Source organism: Apium graveolens, chromosome 4, assembly GCF_009905375.1.
Source record: "Apium graveolens cultivar Ventura chromosome 4, ASM990537v1, whole genome shotgun sequence".
In the NCBI taxonomy this organism is placed as follows: domain Eukaryota; kingdom Viridiplantae; phylum Streptophyta; class Magnoliopsida; order Apiales; family Apiaceae; genus Apium; species Apium graveolens.
This window is the reverse complement of record NC_133650.1, coordinates 100,500,274-100,516,267: the sequence shown is the minus strand read 5'-3', so window position 1 is coordinate 100,516,267 and position 15,994 is coordinate 100,500,274. Positions and strand designations below refer to the sequence as shown.

Sequence of the window (15,994 nt, the reverse complement as noted above, 5' to 3'; positions counted from 1 at the left end):
TCTTTAACGATATTAGTTTACTTTGCATAATACTGGTGATCCCATAAATGCATTGATTAATTGTATCTTATCTGTAATTTAGGTTCAGTTCCATCATGTCCTGCAGAGGAGATGTTTCTTTGTAGAATATTAGAATTGAGTTGTGGAAAGAGACAAAGCTGAAAGCATAAGGCAGGTTTTGCATGGGAAGCCATCCGAAGCAGGTCGGGAAACTTGCCTATTATTAAGTAATACTATATATAAATATCGCTTATTATTATTATTCGCTAGATTATGGAACTCCTCTTGTTGCTTTCCGGCTATCTGCTCTATTACAATCTTAGATATTGTTGTTCTTTATAACCATTTAACATTGACAATATGCTTTGTTACAATCTGGAGTATGCAGATACTGTTGTGCAGTTGTCTAAGATTGACAATATGATGAAAGAGGAGGCTAATAATCTGCATGAGGTGATTGAAATTCTACATTTGAAGCATAAAGAATATGCTGAAGATATGCAAGGCAGTTGGTTCAGGATAGATGACACTGAGGTAATGAGTCTCTTCTGAATGGATCATATATTCACAGTATTGGAAAAAAATTGATCTTATCCCTTGTTTATCATTCATGACTAACTGTTGCAATATTTTTTTATAAAAGTCGGTTATTTTCTATCTTTATACATATAAAGAACATTAATAGATTTTAAAAACATGTAATTTTTAGATTTTTTATTCACAAGTAGGTGGTTGTATCTTCTTCGTGAGTGTAAATTGGGTATAACAATGATAGCATGTCAATAGACAAGTTTATAGGAATGTTTATTAGTTGATACGAAAAGAGTGAATATTGTGAGGATTCAAATCATGTTCCATTTTTTGAACTTGTAAGTTTGTGATTTTTTTCTTAATGTAGTGTACTATACATGATTATAAAAGATAATAAAGTAATGTACTTCAGAACTATATTAGAGCTCACTACAGAACAGTACATTAAAAGGGTTTACTTGATATTCAATAATCATAATACTGAAATCTCAAGCTGCATAAAATTTCAGTGGTACTTTTTGTTTGGAAAGTAACTCTTAACTGTCACCCAACTCACGTCTTTTAAACTTACTGCTTTTAGGAAAATTAGATTGTAGTGCTGTAAAGTTTATAAATTTATGTTTCCTCTTACCCTTTTGTTATCGTGCAGGTTGAATCTCCCTTTCCACCTTTTGATAAGATAGGCATCAACTCAGTACAGAGGGAGGTTGAAGAAATTATTCTCGATATTTATGTTAGCAGGGATGACTTAGCAAACATATAACAATAGTTTGGTTTTGAACGATTCTGTAATAAAATTAGATACTTGATATTTATGTTGCTGAATATAAGTGTTTAGTTAGTTCATTATTTAAATACTTTCAATGAATAAATACTGATGTCAAAAAAATAATTGTACATCACTTTTAATATATAAATATTGATGTCTCAAATGCAATTGTACATCAGTTTTAGTGAAGAAAAACTGATGTCAAAAAAGTTGATATACATTGTTTTTTCCTAAAAACCCGATGTCAAAGACTAACATGTTCAACTCTAAAAGGAACATAGACATCACTTTGTTTGGGATACAACTGATGTCTAAGTGCCAACATAGACATCACCTTTTACTAAATAAATCGATGTTTAATATCAGATTTTACATCACCTATATGAAAATATTTGATGTCTATGTGGAAAAAAACATAGCCCGTTATATGTTTAATTTGTTGTAATAGGTGTAATTTATTTTTTAAATTATTTATTTCTAACATTTTTTGTAAAAAATAATGCATGGACATCACTTTTTTTCCCAGAAATGATGTCTAATTAAGTAAAGACATCGGGTTATGGCCGATGTGTAGAATAGACATCACCGACATCAACATCGGTTGCCAAATAACATAGACATCGGCCAAAAACCGATGTCTATGGGCATTTTTCTTGTAGTGTATGCTTTGGTTTAGTTCTTAGTCTCCAGGGACAATTATTAGGGCTCTTCTGGGTATAGGAATTTGTACACGAAGATAGTGTATGATCAATAAAGGATCTACCCCTTCCAGTGAAGGAAGCGAATGTTGAAGGCTGATCCACTTATGCTAGTTCAGGGAATCTCTGGCCAGAGTGAATGAAATTAGAAAGGAGTTTCTAATTTGCATAGAACTACGCATAGTAAATGGTAAGCAAGTGATTGAATTAGATAGGCTTGACACGAGATCCATGCCTTGTATTTAATCGGGACATTGTAGGGTAGAAGGAGTTTATTGTACGGTAACTATTCACTGAATAGGTTCTTGGTATTCTAAGCAGTGAATTCATATTATCCGGATAGTCGCGATATGCTGAGAAGTATCCCTCACGATGTAGAATAAATGTGATTAATTAATTAATCATATTTAATAAATTAGAGAATTTATATAAATAATGATAAATAGTTTTATTATTATTTATTTCTACTACCGGCTTAATATTGAACCTACAGGGTCACACCATAAAAAGAGAATGATTTAATGGTGGAGGAATTAATTAATAATGGCTAATAATTATTTATTTGTGAAATAAATAATTAATTGGAAAATTTAATAATTGATTAAATGAGATTTAATTGATTATAAATTAATTAAGAAAAGTTCTTAATATTATTAATTAAAGGATTTAATTTTTGGAAATTAAATCAAGAGAGAGAATTATTTCTAAAGTGTTTAGAAAAAAGATTAATGATTAAAAGGTGTTTTAATTATTAATCAGAATAATAAATGGGATAATAATAATAATATTTATGGGAAAATTTCAGCTGAAAATTTTGCCTATAAATACACTATTATAGACCCTATTTTTATTTGAACCCAAGAACCCGAAAACCCAAAAAGTTTGGAAAACCCAATTCTCTCCACCTTCTTCCTCCTCCTTAACATCGTTTTCTTGGTGGATACCGGTGGAGTGCTTCACACTTGAGGAGCAACTGCTAAGGATCTCTGATCGTTGTCTCCGAATTATTTTAAAAGGTTAGATTCGATCCCTCAAATTTTTATTCACGATTTATATGCTTTTATTTGGATTTTGTATGTGTAAAAGTGTTTTGCCATGCCCCCGCTGTGATTAAAATCCAACAATAACCACTTCCGATACATATTAAAACTGGGTACTACATATACATCTAGTCTTACTATACTATAGCTGCCTGTATCTACATATATCACATATACTATAAAATCCCGATCCAACTGTCGTACATTAGAATCCTGGAGGAAAACGGTCTAACTCCCGTTTAAGGGCCTTAAGAACAGACTGAGCAAGATGAGTGGCTCTATGAAACTCTGCATATGTATGAGCCCCATCATGAATCAATGCATCTAACTGAAGAGAAGCACTATAGACGGTCTGCTGAAGTCTCTGCCTTAGTAAGTAATTTGGCTGAAGTGCTGATAAATGTCCTTTATCCCTCTGATCAAATAGTCCCATAATCTCCCTGCACTGGGATCTCCAATAATGCACATCCTCCCTCATGCTACTATACTCATGATAAGGTACATTGTGCGGCTCTCTAACTAGGCCAACTGACTCCTGAGATGGAACTCTATGTATCCCGGCAACATCCTGCTATGGCAATCCCAACTGTAAACCTATATCATGCTCTCCCATCCCCTCCACAGGGCCATCTGAAATATCTTTGAAGCTGGAGCATACACACATAAAGGAAGTGGAGCTGTAACTAGTGGAAGCTCTGGCTCTATCTCAATGATAAACTGATACTGCAGAGGTGGTGTAGGTGGTATCAATGGCTCGAAAAACTCAAGGGGATCAAACATCTCCCTAGGATCTAGTAGCTGCTCTGGTGCTGGTAGTGGCTCCTAGGGTATATGTGCTGGGGGTATCTGTGCAGGGGCCTCCACTGATACTGGTGGGACTACTGGAGCTACTGGTCCTGTCACTATCCTCTCAGATGATGATGACTCCATCTAATAATATACCCAAAACACATAACAAGAGAGGGTCACTTAACATTCCTTGAACTTATAAATTTCTAATCTTAGAAATTATCTAGACCCTAACAATCTTATTACTATCTTATTTGATCTTCCTATCATATCTTAATCCTAGTGTTCTTGTTTCAGGGACCAAAACCTACAGCTCTGATGTCAACTGTAACTCACTCCAAATCCGGGGTCTAGATCTGAGGGTTACTTGCTAATCTTCCATATAATACAAACCTATATAATGATTATGCAAACATATATCTAACCCCTTTAATACCAGGATCTTTTAAGGTTGATGTATGAAAACAAGAACCACGCACTATCTTTATTACAAAACCAAATATAAAATCTCATAGAACTCTCTTTATTACAAACCATTGTCTAAACAAGTTTTAAACTAAATTCATTTTATTCAAACTCACACCACATCTATCTATACCACACCTGTTCAGGTAACTCAAATCTCTCTTCCTTTATCGGGATTAGCACTCATGGTATTAGAGGATCCTGCTTCCTGACTTGCTCCTTTACCACACGAGTTCGAATATGTTTCATTCTTTTATTGACTAAAAACAAACAAAATGAATAACAACAAAAGAGGTGAGTCATAATTTGCTCAAAAAGTCCGTAATATATAAAAAGTATTATAATTAAGATAAATGAACCGATAATCTGGCCGTATCTGTAAAGATGTAACACTGTAAAAAAATAATAAAGGCCACTATCAGTGAATATCAATAAACTAGACTGGACAAAAGTTCGCACCTGTATTCCTGACATGCTTCTTTACCACACGAGTTCGAATACGTTTCATTCTTTTTATTGACTAAAAACAAACAAAATGAATAAAAACAAAAGAGGTGAATCATAATTTGCTCAAAAAGTCCGTAATATATAAAAAGTATTATAATTAAGCTAAATGAACCGATAATCTGGCTGTATCTGTAAAGATGTAAGACAGTAAAAAAATAATGAAGGCCACTATCAATGAATATCAATAAACTAGACTGGACACAAGTTCGCACCTGTATCCTGCTGATCAGTCAGGATACAGTGCAGATCTTTACCTCTATGTATAGATCCATTCGGGTACCCAGGATCTACGTCCCAAAATTTGGATCCGGTTAATTCCCGGCCCATAAGATCCAGTTCATAACTGGTCCTTATCGTCACCATCCGGTCCATAGATGAGCATCCGGAACAATCAGTATGCTTTGATGTATCCCAACATCAAAAATATATCAGGATATATATAGAGTGTAATATATTGGAATATGAATAAAATATTCAACATAACAAGAGAAATCAGGAATCAAATGAAATTAGAAACAGAAGAACTGTAATTGTGTATTAGTGTTTGTGAATAGGAATTATCAGTATTTATCGAGTAAAGAATCTGAATAAAGTAAAGCAATTCATTATTCTGGATTTAGAATAGGGGAAAAACTTGCCTCTTAGGCGATTTACCGCAAATATATCACAGTTCTCTAACACTGTCTTGGTCCGCCTTGTTGGCTTCGTCTATATCAAAGAAAGATACTTATTTAGTCGACATGTATCTCACTCCGTCTCAAACTGACTTCACGTAGCCACTATCATCTACCCGTAAGCTTACACTTGACTCGTATATCAATTACTAACAATTAAGACTCGATTAACCACAAAATTCACATAGCATATAAGTCACATAGTCATTTTAATCTTAAAAATATTTTTAGAATCGAAATTAGATCATTACTCATATTATCGTACAACTTCAAGCTCCTTTTCTAAATTTTGAAATTTATTGGACTCGTTTCCAGAAGAAATTAGGATTTGAAACTATTTTTAATAAAAACATATCGTTTTGCCGAGTCAAAAGGCTATCGTTTCGTTTAAATTGGATAAACGGTTCAATTATTATTCAATAAATAAGGATAAATCAATTTATTATTCAATATAATAAATTATTCAAAATAATTGAACCTCAAAAATAATGTTATATAATGACTTAGGAAAATTCAAAATTAAAAATGATTTTTCCATAATTTTTGGAATTAAAATGAATTTATAATGATTTATTGAAAATAAATTGATTAATCATCAAAATTATTAATGAATAATAAATAAATACTAAATAATTAAAAAAATAATTAATTTTGATTTTTAGAAAATATTTCAGATTTATTAATAAAATAAATCAATTAATTAACTAATCAGTTTTAAAAATAAATAAAACTGATTTTTATAATTTATAAAAATAAAAATAAAATAAAAATCCAGAAACATTTGTTAGAAAATGGATTTCTGACAAAATGGATCAAAACCGGGTCAATAAACGGGTTGTAATCGGGTTGCCAAGAACAATCAGGGTCATGAAGAACAAGACCGGAAAATTTCCAAAATCCAGCGACCGTCCAGGATTCCTGCAACCTCAATTCACGCCATAAACAACATCGTTTGATGTGGTTTTTACGGGGTTTCCATTCCAAATCATCCCCGCAATCTAACTCTGACCATAACATCACAGAATCATCCCTATATCAACTACTCCGGCCAAATCAAACCAAACTCCGGCCAACTATCGATTTTTTTTATTTGTACATGGAACTTCGATTTGAACATCTCAAATTAAAGCTTGTAAACTGTATAATCAAACCCCTAACCCTAACAATCGAACTTTACTCTCCAGAAATAGTTTGATGAAATTAAACATATAAATCGATTGAAAATCATAATCTAAAGCTATTCCAATCATCAAATCAATCGAATAACCCTAGAATTAAAAAGCCCTAATTCGAACATAAACCCTAGAAATTAAAATTGAAAAATAACGAATCAAAACATGAAATTGATGCTAAAAACTGAAAGAACAAATCAAGAGGATCGATTTGAATACTCACATCAACATATTTGGTGCTAAGAGTTGCTCAAAATCACGGTTTGATTCTCTGCCCGAAATCCGACCCGACCCTGTTCTTCAGAGAATTTCCAGAATTTTTTCAGAATTTTTAATAATTAATTATAAATAAATAGTAATTATGGTATTCATAGTAATGAAAATAATACCTCTAATTAAAAATTAAAGCCCTAATTTTACATCTAGTAAAATTAATTGGCCCTTAATTAATAGTTTTTAGTATTAATTTTTAATATTTAATATATACAATATATATGCCAAAAAATCCCAAAAATTGTGAATAATTCAAAAATCCAAAGAAATAGAATATTTGAAAGTCCCATGATTCTATAATAATAGAAATGTCATTTTTGTGGGGTTTTTGACAACCGAAGGGGCCCGAAAAAGTCATTTTTCGAGAAACGAGAAAATTTCTAAAATAATTGGATGTTTAGAATAACGCTATGGTACAAGCCATACTTGACAAAATAAGGCCAATTATTTTATTTGAAATATCAGTGATAAGTGGCATTTTATACCACTTAGAACGTCTTATAATAGCTTAAATTGGTGTCTTGAAATCAAGTATTTTGTGTATTTGATGCGTTTTTCTAGTGTTTGTGCATTTCAGGGTATTAATTGCAATTCGGGAGAGAATTCATCAATAATAAGCTTTGGCATGTGTTTAGCATTGCAAGTGGGAAGATAGGAGCAGACTGCAGCGAAGAAACGGAGCAAACAAATCATTTTTCCAGAAAGGGTCTGAGCGCCCGCTCAGCTATGCTGAGCGGCCGCGCAGGAAGCTGAGCGCCCGCTCAGCTATGCTGAGCGCCCGCGCAGGGTCGTAAATTCAGAATAATTATTTTAAGACTCCTATTTCTGTTTGGCTTCCAACTTCTGAGTTATCTGGGTTTTATGGGACTCCTATATAAGTAGATTTCAGAGACGTTTCACGAGGTTGGATCGTAGTATTAATCAAGGAGCAAAGGAGATAAGGAAGAAGACCGTTTTGGCACACCGCAACGAAGGGGAAGCATATTTTCTTGTGATTCTTTATTTCGTTGTAACGTTGGATGCTAGTTTTCTTTGCTTTGAACCTATTTACTCTTGTGACGTACTCTGGTTTAATATAGTTAGTTTAGTTATTATTCTCTTGTGTTTATTTATCATGTTTTCATATGAACCCATGATGACGATGAGTGCTGTCATGGGCTAATTGTGATCATGGGGTCGTAACGGATATACTATGGAATTCTTTAGTTAGTTGTTTAATACCTTAGTGTGTGATGATTGTATGATATCTAGTATTGGTTGTGCGTATTCGTCTTATGTGCGTCGCGAACATATAAGATAGGGTGTTAATCTCTTGTGAAGCAACGGTGGATCTTGAGATTTAGAACTTGCCATGCTAGCATAGGTTCATGTATGAATATTCATGATTAGTGGGTAACTCTAACAGTTTTATTCGCCCTGTGTAATCAAAAGGAATAACTTGTGCTTAAATCGTTATGTTGTCAATTTCTGTAGACATATAGGGACTCAACATAATTGATGCATATTCAACTTCTATCTTAATTGTGGGTGTTTGGTAGAATGGTATTAGTACAATGAAAGTTGGCTTTTATCAGTTTCGTGTTATTCGATTAATATCATCACTGTTGCATGCTAAGGGTAATAACAATAGCTATTGAAGGAAGTAGTAATGAAATTGTGATCTCATGAGTGTTTTAATAGTGTTAATTCGAGTGTTAATTAAGTGGTTAATTATAATAGTTAATTGTAGTTAATAATTAGTTAATCAAATCTAAGTGTTATTGTCTTAACATTGAGAAGTAATCATATGTTGGTGAGTGAGTTTAATTGAACAATAATTAGTCTGAGTCTCTGTGGGAACGAACTAGAAAGTATTCTATATTACTTGCGAATGCGTATACTTGCGTGTATTATTAGCGCGTGATTATACCCTAACAAGTTTTTGGCGCCGCTGCCGGGGACTCGGCGTATTTGTTTAGTTTATGTACTTACCATCATTGGTCATTAGGACTCAGTGATTAAGACGTGTGTACTTACTGTTTCCGGTTATGTTTCAGGTACTTTAGTGAGCGTTTATGCAAACTCGTTCTCGTACTCGCAAGAGGACTTTGGATACAGCTGAGGAGACAGACGAAGTTCTTGATATTCCGGAGAAGATAGATTTTGAAGATTCGGATTCAGGAAGTGAGCAGAAAGAACCTTTAATCATGGGTGATCGTATTGTTCCTGCAGATCCAGCTCTTATGGATTTTTCTCGGCCTAAAATTGATGACATTCATATTAGCATCATGCACCCGGCTATTGAGGCCAGTAACTCTGAAATCAAGCCGGGCACTATTCAGATGGTGCAGAATTCTGTTTCTTTCGGTGGTGCTGCGACTGAAGACCCCAATATGTGCATAAGGAATTTTGTCAAGATCTGTAGTACTTTCAAATACAATAGTGTAACTGATGAGGCTATCAAGCTGAGGCTTTTCCCATTCTCTCTGAGGGATAAAGCTAAGGACTGGTTACATTCTGAACCAGCTAGGTCCATCACTACTTGGCAAGATCTTGCGCAAAAGTTTCTGGTGAAGTTTTATCCAATGGCAAAGACTGCTACTATGAGGAGTGCTCTTACTCAGTTTGCGCAGCAACCTACAGAATCTATGTGCGACGCTTGGGAGCGCTATAAGGAGATGTTGAGAAAGTGTCCACATCATGGAATGCCCGATTGGATGGTGATCACTGGTTTCCATAATGGTTTGGGGGCCCAATCTCGGCCCATGCTCGATGCAGCAGCTGGAGGCGCCTTGTGGTCCAAAAGCTATACTGAGGCTTATAATTTTATTGAGACTATGGCTGCAAATGAGCATCAAAACCCAACTTAAAGGATGATGCCTGGGAAGGTAGCAGGTATTCTGGAAGTCGATGCATCCACCGCTATTGCAGCGCAGCTCCAAGCGCTGTCTATGAAGGTCGATTCTCTAGCCACTTATGGAGTCAATCAGATAGCTATGGTCTGTGAGCTTTGTGCAGGTTCTCATGCTACGGATCAGTGTTCTCTTGTTAATAAATCTGTTCAGTATATGAACAATTATTAGTGACAACAACAGCCTGTGCCAGCTACTTATCATCCTAACAACAGAAATCATCCAAATTTCAGCTGGGGTAATAATCAGAATGCTATTCAGCAACCATATCAGCAAGACGTAAGTAAACAGTTCAATCCACCTGGGTTCCAGCAACCGCAGCAGTATGCTCAAATGCAATCATATCCTCAACAGGGAGGTTCGGCTACACCCACTAGTGCTGATTTTGAGGAACTTAAGCTGTTGTGCCAGAGTTAGGCGGTGTCGATCAAGACCTTGGAAAATCAAATTGGTCAAATAGCCAATGCAGTGCTCAATCGTCAACCTGGAACACTTCCCAGTGACACTGAAGTGCCAGGCAGGAAGGAAGCTAAAGAGCAAGTCAAGGCTATTACCTTAAGGTCTGGAAAAGTTGTTGATGCTGAAAAAGCAAAAGAAGGAGAAGCTGAAGTTGGAGATGAAGAAGCTAAGCAAAAGGAGAAAGCGGCGGAACCAAGGAAGACTACTGTTGAACACACTCTGCCTGAGGGTAATACAGGGGAGAAATAACTCTATCCTCCACCACCTTTCCCTAAGAGATTGCAACAACAAAAGATGGATAAGCAGTTCGGCAAGTTTCTGGAGGTGTTCAAGAAACTTCACATCAATATACCTTTCGCTGAGGCTCTGGAGCAAATGCCTAGTTATGCGAGATTCATGAAGAGTATTCTTTCAAGGAAGGTGAAACTGGATGACCTTAAGACCGTTGTTCTAAGGGAAGAATGCAGTGTCGTATTGCAGCAAAAGTTACCTCCAAAGCTTAAAGATCCAGGTAGCTTCACCATTCCTTGCACCATTGGCAAGTTGTCTTTTGACAAGTGCCTTTGCGATTTGGGAGCAAGCATCAATCTGATGTCGTTGTCGATCTTTAAAAAGTTGAATTTGCCTGATCCAAAGCCCACCTACATGTCTCTATAATTGGCTGATCGTTCTATTACTTACCCAAGAGGCATAGTGGAGGATGTGCTAGTCAAGGTGGATAAGCTCTTCTTTCCTGCAGAATTTGCTTTTCTGGATTTCGAGGAAGATAAGAAGATTCCCATAATCTTGGGAAGACCTTTCTTGGCTACAGGCCGTACCTTGATAGATGTGCAGAAAGGTGAACTTACAATGCGGGTGCAGGATCAGGATGTGACATTCAATGTATTCAAAGCAATGAAATTCCCTACAGAAGATGAGGAGTGCTTAAAAGTGGATTTGATTGATTCTGCGGTTACTTCAGAACTCGATCATATGCTAATGTCTGATGCATTAGAGAAGGCCTTAGTGGGGGATTTTGACAGTGATGATGAGGATGGCAATGAGCAACTACAATATCTTAATGCTTCTCCCTGGACGCGAAAGCTAGACATGCCGTTTGAATCTCTTGGTACTTCTGACCTCAAAAATGCTGAAGGAAAGCTCAAACCATCAATTGAGGAAGCACCGACCTTGGAGCTTAAGCCATTGCCTGAACACTTGAGGTATGCTTTTTTAGGTGATGCATCTACTTTACCTGTTATTATTGCATCTGACCTTTCAGGTAGTGAGGAGGACAAGCTCTTAAGGATCTTGAGAGAATTCAAATCGGCTATTGGATGGACCATAGCAGACATCAAAGGGATCAGCCCTTTATATTGTATGCATAAGATTCTGCTAGAGGAGGGTAGTAAGCCGACTGTTGAGCAACAGCGCAGACTTAATCCTATAATGAAAGAGGTGGTGAAGAAAGAAATTCTAAAGTGGCTGGATGCAGGAATCATTTATCCTATTTCTGACAGTTCTTGGGTGAGCTCCGTGCAATGTGTACCTAAGAAAGGAGGTATCACTGTGGTAGAAAATGAAAAGAACGAGGTCATCCCCACTCGAACAGTCACAGGATGGAGAGTATGCATGGATTACAGAAAGTTAAACAAGGCCACAAGGAAGTATCACTTCCCGCTTCCGTTTATTGATCATATGCTTGACAGGTTGGCTGATCATGAGTATTATTGTCTTCTGGATGGCTACTCAGGGTATAATCAGATTTTTATTGCACCAGAGGATCAAGAAAAGACTACCTTCACTTGTCCATTTGGCACGTTTGCTTTTCGCAGAGTTTTGTTTGGTTTATGTGGCGCACCGGCCACTTTTCAGAGATGTATGATGGCTATATTCTCTGACATGATTGGAAATAATGTCGAGGTGTTCATGGACGACTTCTCCGTCTTTGGACATTCGTATGATGAATGTTTGAATAATCTTCGTGCAGGACTCAAAAGGTATGTGGAAACTAATTTAGTGCTCAATTGGGAAAAATGTCATTTTATGGTGCGTGAAGGCATTATTTTAGGGCATAAGGTCTCTAGTAAGGGTCTTGAGGTGGACAAAGCCAAGGTGGGAGTCATTGAAAATCTTCCACCACCTATTTCTGTGAAAGGAATCTATAGTTTTCTTGGTCATGCGGGTTTTTATCGGCGTTTCATCAAGGACTTTTCGAAGATATCTAAGCCACTATGCAACTTGCTTGAGAAGGATGTGCCTTTTAAATTTGATGATGACTGCTTAACGGCATTCGAAACTCTTAAGAAGAGTTTGATAACTGCACCAGTTATTACAGCACCTGATTGAACAAAGCCTTTTGAGATGATGTGTGATGTGAGTGATTTTACGGTGGGCGCAGTTCTTGGGCAGCGCAAGAATAATCTCTTTCATGTGGTCTACTATTCTAGAAAGACCTTAAATGGGGCCCCAATGAACTACACCACTACTGAGAAGGAGCTCTTGGCTATAGTCTTTGGTTTCGAGAAATTTCAATCTTATCTGCTTGGGACAAAAGTGATAGTATTCACTGATCATGCGGCCATTCGCTATTTGGTTTCCAAGAAGGATTCGAAGCCGAGACTCATTCGTTGGGTGCTCTTGCTACAGGAATTTGAGTTAGAGATCAAGGATCGAAAAGGTACTGAGAATCATGTAGCTGACCATCTCTCTAGACTGGAGAATCCTGAGTCTACTTCACATGGTAAGACATTGATCAATGAATCTTTTCTTTATGAGCAGTTGTTCGCAGTTCAGGAGGAGGATCTATGGTTCGCAGATATTGCGAATTATCTTGTCAGCAATATAATGCCTCCTAATTTGACCACAGCTCAAAAGAAGAAGTTTCTGCATGAGGTGAAGTGGTATATATGGGATGAACCATATTTGTTTAGACAGGGAGCTGACCAGATAATCAGGAGATGTATCCCATTCTGTGAGACGGAGGGGATATTACGAGACTGCCACTCCACAGTTTATGGTGGACACTATGGTGATGAGAAGACGGCAGCTCGTATTCTGCAAGCAGGTTTTTTCTAGCCTACTTTGTTTAAGGATGATCATCAGTTTGTTTTAAGGTGTGATCGTTGCCAAAGAGTTGGAAATCTTACGAGAAAGGATGAGATGCCGTTAAATGTGATGCTTGAAGTCGAGGTCTTTGATGTTTGGGGAATCGATTTCATGGGGCCTTTTGTCTCATCCTGCAACAATCAGTACATCTTGTTCGCAGTCGATTATGTCTCAAAATGGGTAGAAGTCAAAGCTCTACCAACAAATGATGCAAAGGCAGTGTTGAATTTTCTTCATAAGCAGATTTTCACAAGGTTGGGAACGCCACGAGTAATCATAAGTGATGAAGGGTCGCATTTCTGCAACCGTAAGTTCACTTCTATGATGCAGTGCTACAATGTGAATCATCGAGTTCCTACTGCCTATCATCCGCAAACAAATGGTCAAGCGGAAGTGTCTAACAGAGAGATCAAGCGCATTTTAGAGAAGGTTGTTTGTCCGTCAAGGAAGAATTGGTCTTTAAAGCTCGATGAAGATGTTTGGGCTTACAGAACAGCATACAAAACTCCACTTGGGATATCCCCGTTTCAACTTGTGTATGGTAAGGGATGTCATTTACCTGCGGAGCTTGAGCATAAGGCCTATTGGGCGTTGAAGAAGTTGAACCTGGATCTATATGCAGCTGGAAAGAAGCGAATGCTTCAGCTTAATGAACTTGATGAATTTCGACTCCAAGCGTACGGGAATAACAAAATGTACAAGAAAAAGGTGAAAAGGTGGCAGGACAGGAAGCTACATCCTAAGTTATTCGTGCCGGGGCAACAAGTTCTCTTATTCAACTCTCGTCTCCAACTTTTTCCTGGGAAGTTGAAATCAAGGTGGTCGGGACCTTTTATTGTCTAAACTGTGTTTCCACATGGAGCGGTGGAGATTTTTGAGAATGATTCAGACCAAGCATTCAAGGTTAATGGTCAGTGGTTGAAGCACTACTATGGGGACACGAAAAACCGGGAAGTGGTTAGTGCCGTTTTATTATCAACTTGATTAAGGTACGCAACGTCAAGCTAAAGACGAAAAAGAAGCGCTTCATGGGAGGCAACCCATGATTTGTTGTTACAGGAACCCTTAGAAGTTAATAACCTATCCAAAACCAAAAAAAATCAGAAAAATGGAGCCTGGAAAAAAAAATTCCAGAAGCCCCCTGAGCGCCCGCTCAGCTCTGCTGAGCGACCGCTCAGGGGCCGACTGGAAGAATTTTTTTTAGTTCAATAAAAATAAAAAAATTCAGAAAATTAAAAAAACAAAATACAGACCATAAACCCACGACCTATTTCCCCATTACCCCATGATTTTGACCCTTAAACCCACTCCTAATCAAATTCTACCCTAATCCCTACCCTATATATACATACACCCATCCTATATATCCCCCATACACTTTCAAACCCTAAACTCTCTCCCAAACCCAAAAATAAAATTCTCAAACATTTTTACTCAATTTTGATGGCACCCAAGAGAGCAAGGACTATCGATAGCAGCAGCACTGTCCCTATTGCTGATTCCTCGAGGGGTATTGCTGCGAGGCCTCGTTTGAATGATAGGGCTGCTGAGGAGGAGTACACTAGGCTTCTGGGGAAGCCAATTTTGAAGGAGAGGGGATTCTTACCATCGGGGAGGGATGGTGAGTTTTTGCCTATGATTGCGGATAAGGAGTGGATTGTTTTTTGTGAGTCTCCTGAAGCAGTGTCGATGAGCGTGGTTCGCGAGTTCTATGCAAACGCGAAGGCCGAGAAGACTGGGTATTCTGTGGTTCGGGGGATGACGGTGGATTATCACCTTGCGGCGATTCGCCGTGTGATTGGGCAGAGACAGAGGAAGCCCACGGAGGAGAACTGGAATGAGAAGACTGCTGAGGATTTTGACTTGGATTTGATTTGTGCTACTCTCTGTAGGCCAGGCACAGTTTGGACCTTCAAGACTCGAACTAATGAGTATCATCGCATCGCCATGAATAGGTATGCCCGTGCATGGAATGCTTTTATTTGTGCTAATATTTTGCCTACTTCGTATGCACATGAGGTCACAGTTGAGAGAGCACAGTTGTTGTGGGGAATTTTGAATGAGGAGTACTATGTGGACCTTGGTGAGTTCATATACCAGGGAATTTTGAAGTTTTTGAGGGGAGCTAAGCACATGAACATCCCTTATGCATCTACGGTTACCAAGCTTTACCGAGCGGTGGGAGTTCAGTGGCCGTCTCATGAGCAGTTGCAGTTGCCGGCCGCACCTATTGACTCCGGGACTCTGCATGCGATGCAGGAGTAGACCGATGGTGAGCCCGAGGAGCATGGGCTGGGTTATCGTCTTCCAGGAGGGCGTCCAGCACGAGGTGCTACCATGGCGAGGCCAGGGCGAGATGAGGCTAGTTCTTCTAGAGCTCAGAAGGGTGCTGGGATGGCTGATGCCTAGTATAGGAGGCTGTCACGGAGGATGGACGCTATGTACGAGACATAGAGCAGGTTTGCTCAGGGGCTCACCCTTGCACTAGGGACTGCTTTTCGAGGCCTTGGAGCTGACATCCAGTGGCCAGTTTTTGGTGAGGACTCTGCATATCCACCTCCTGATACACCATCCTCTGAGGGTGATGATGATGATGATCTCTCCGAGTAGGTATACCCTGTGTTCCTTTCTACTACCTT

At 37.9% G+C, this 15,994-nt stretch overlaps 1 non-coding gene across 1 annotated transcript; it reads right to left on the bottom strand.

The window, feature by feature from the left end:
- Positions 1-9,497: 9,497 nt before the first annotated feature.
- LOC141722185 (small nucleolar RNA R71) lies at positions 9,498-9,604 on the bottom strand. The gene has a single exon (XR_012575210.1). It is a non-coding gene; the product is annotated as a small nucleolar RNA R71 (small nucleolar RNA).
- Positions 9,605-15,994: the final 6,390 nt, after the last annotated feature.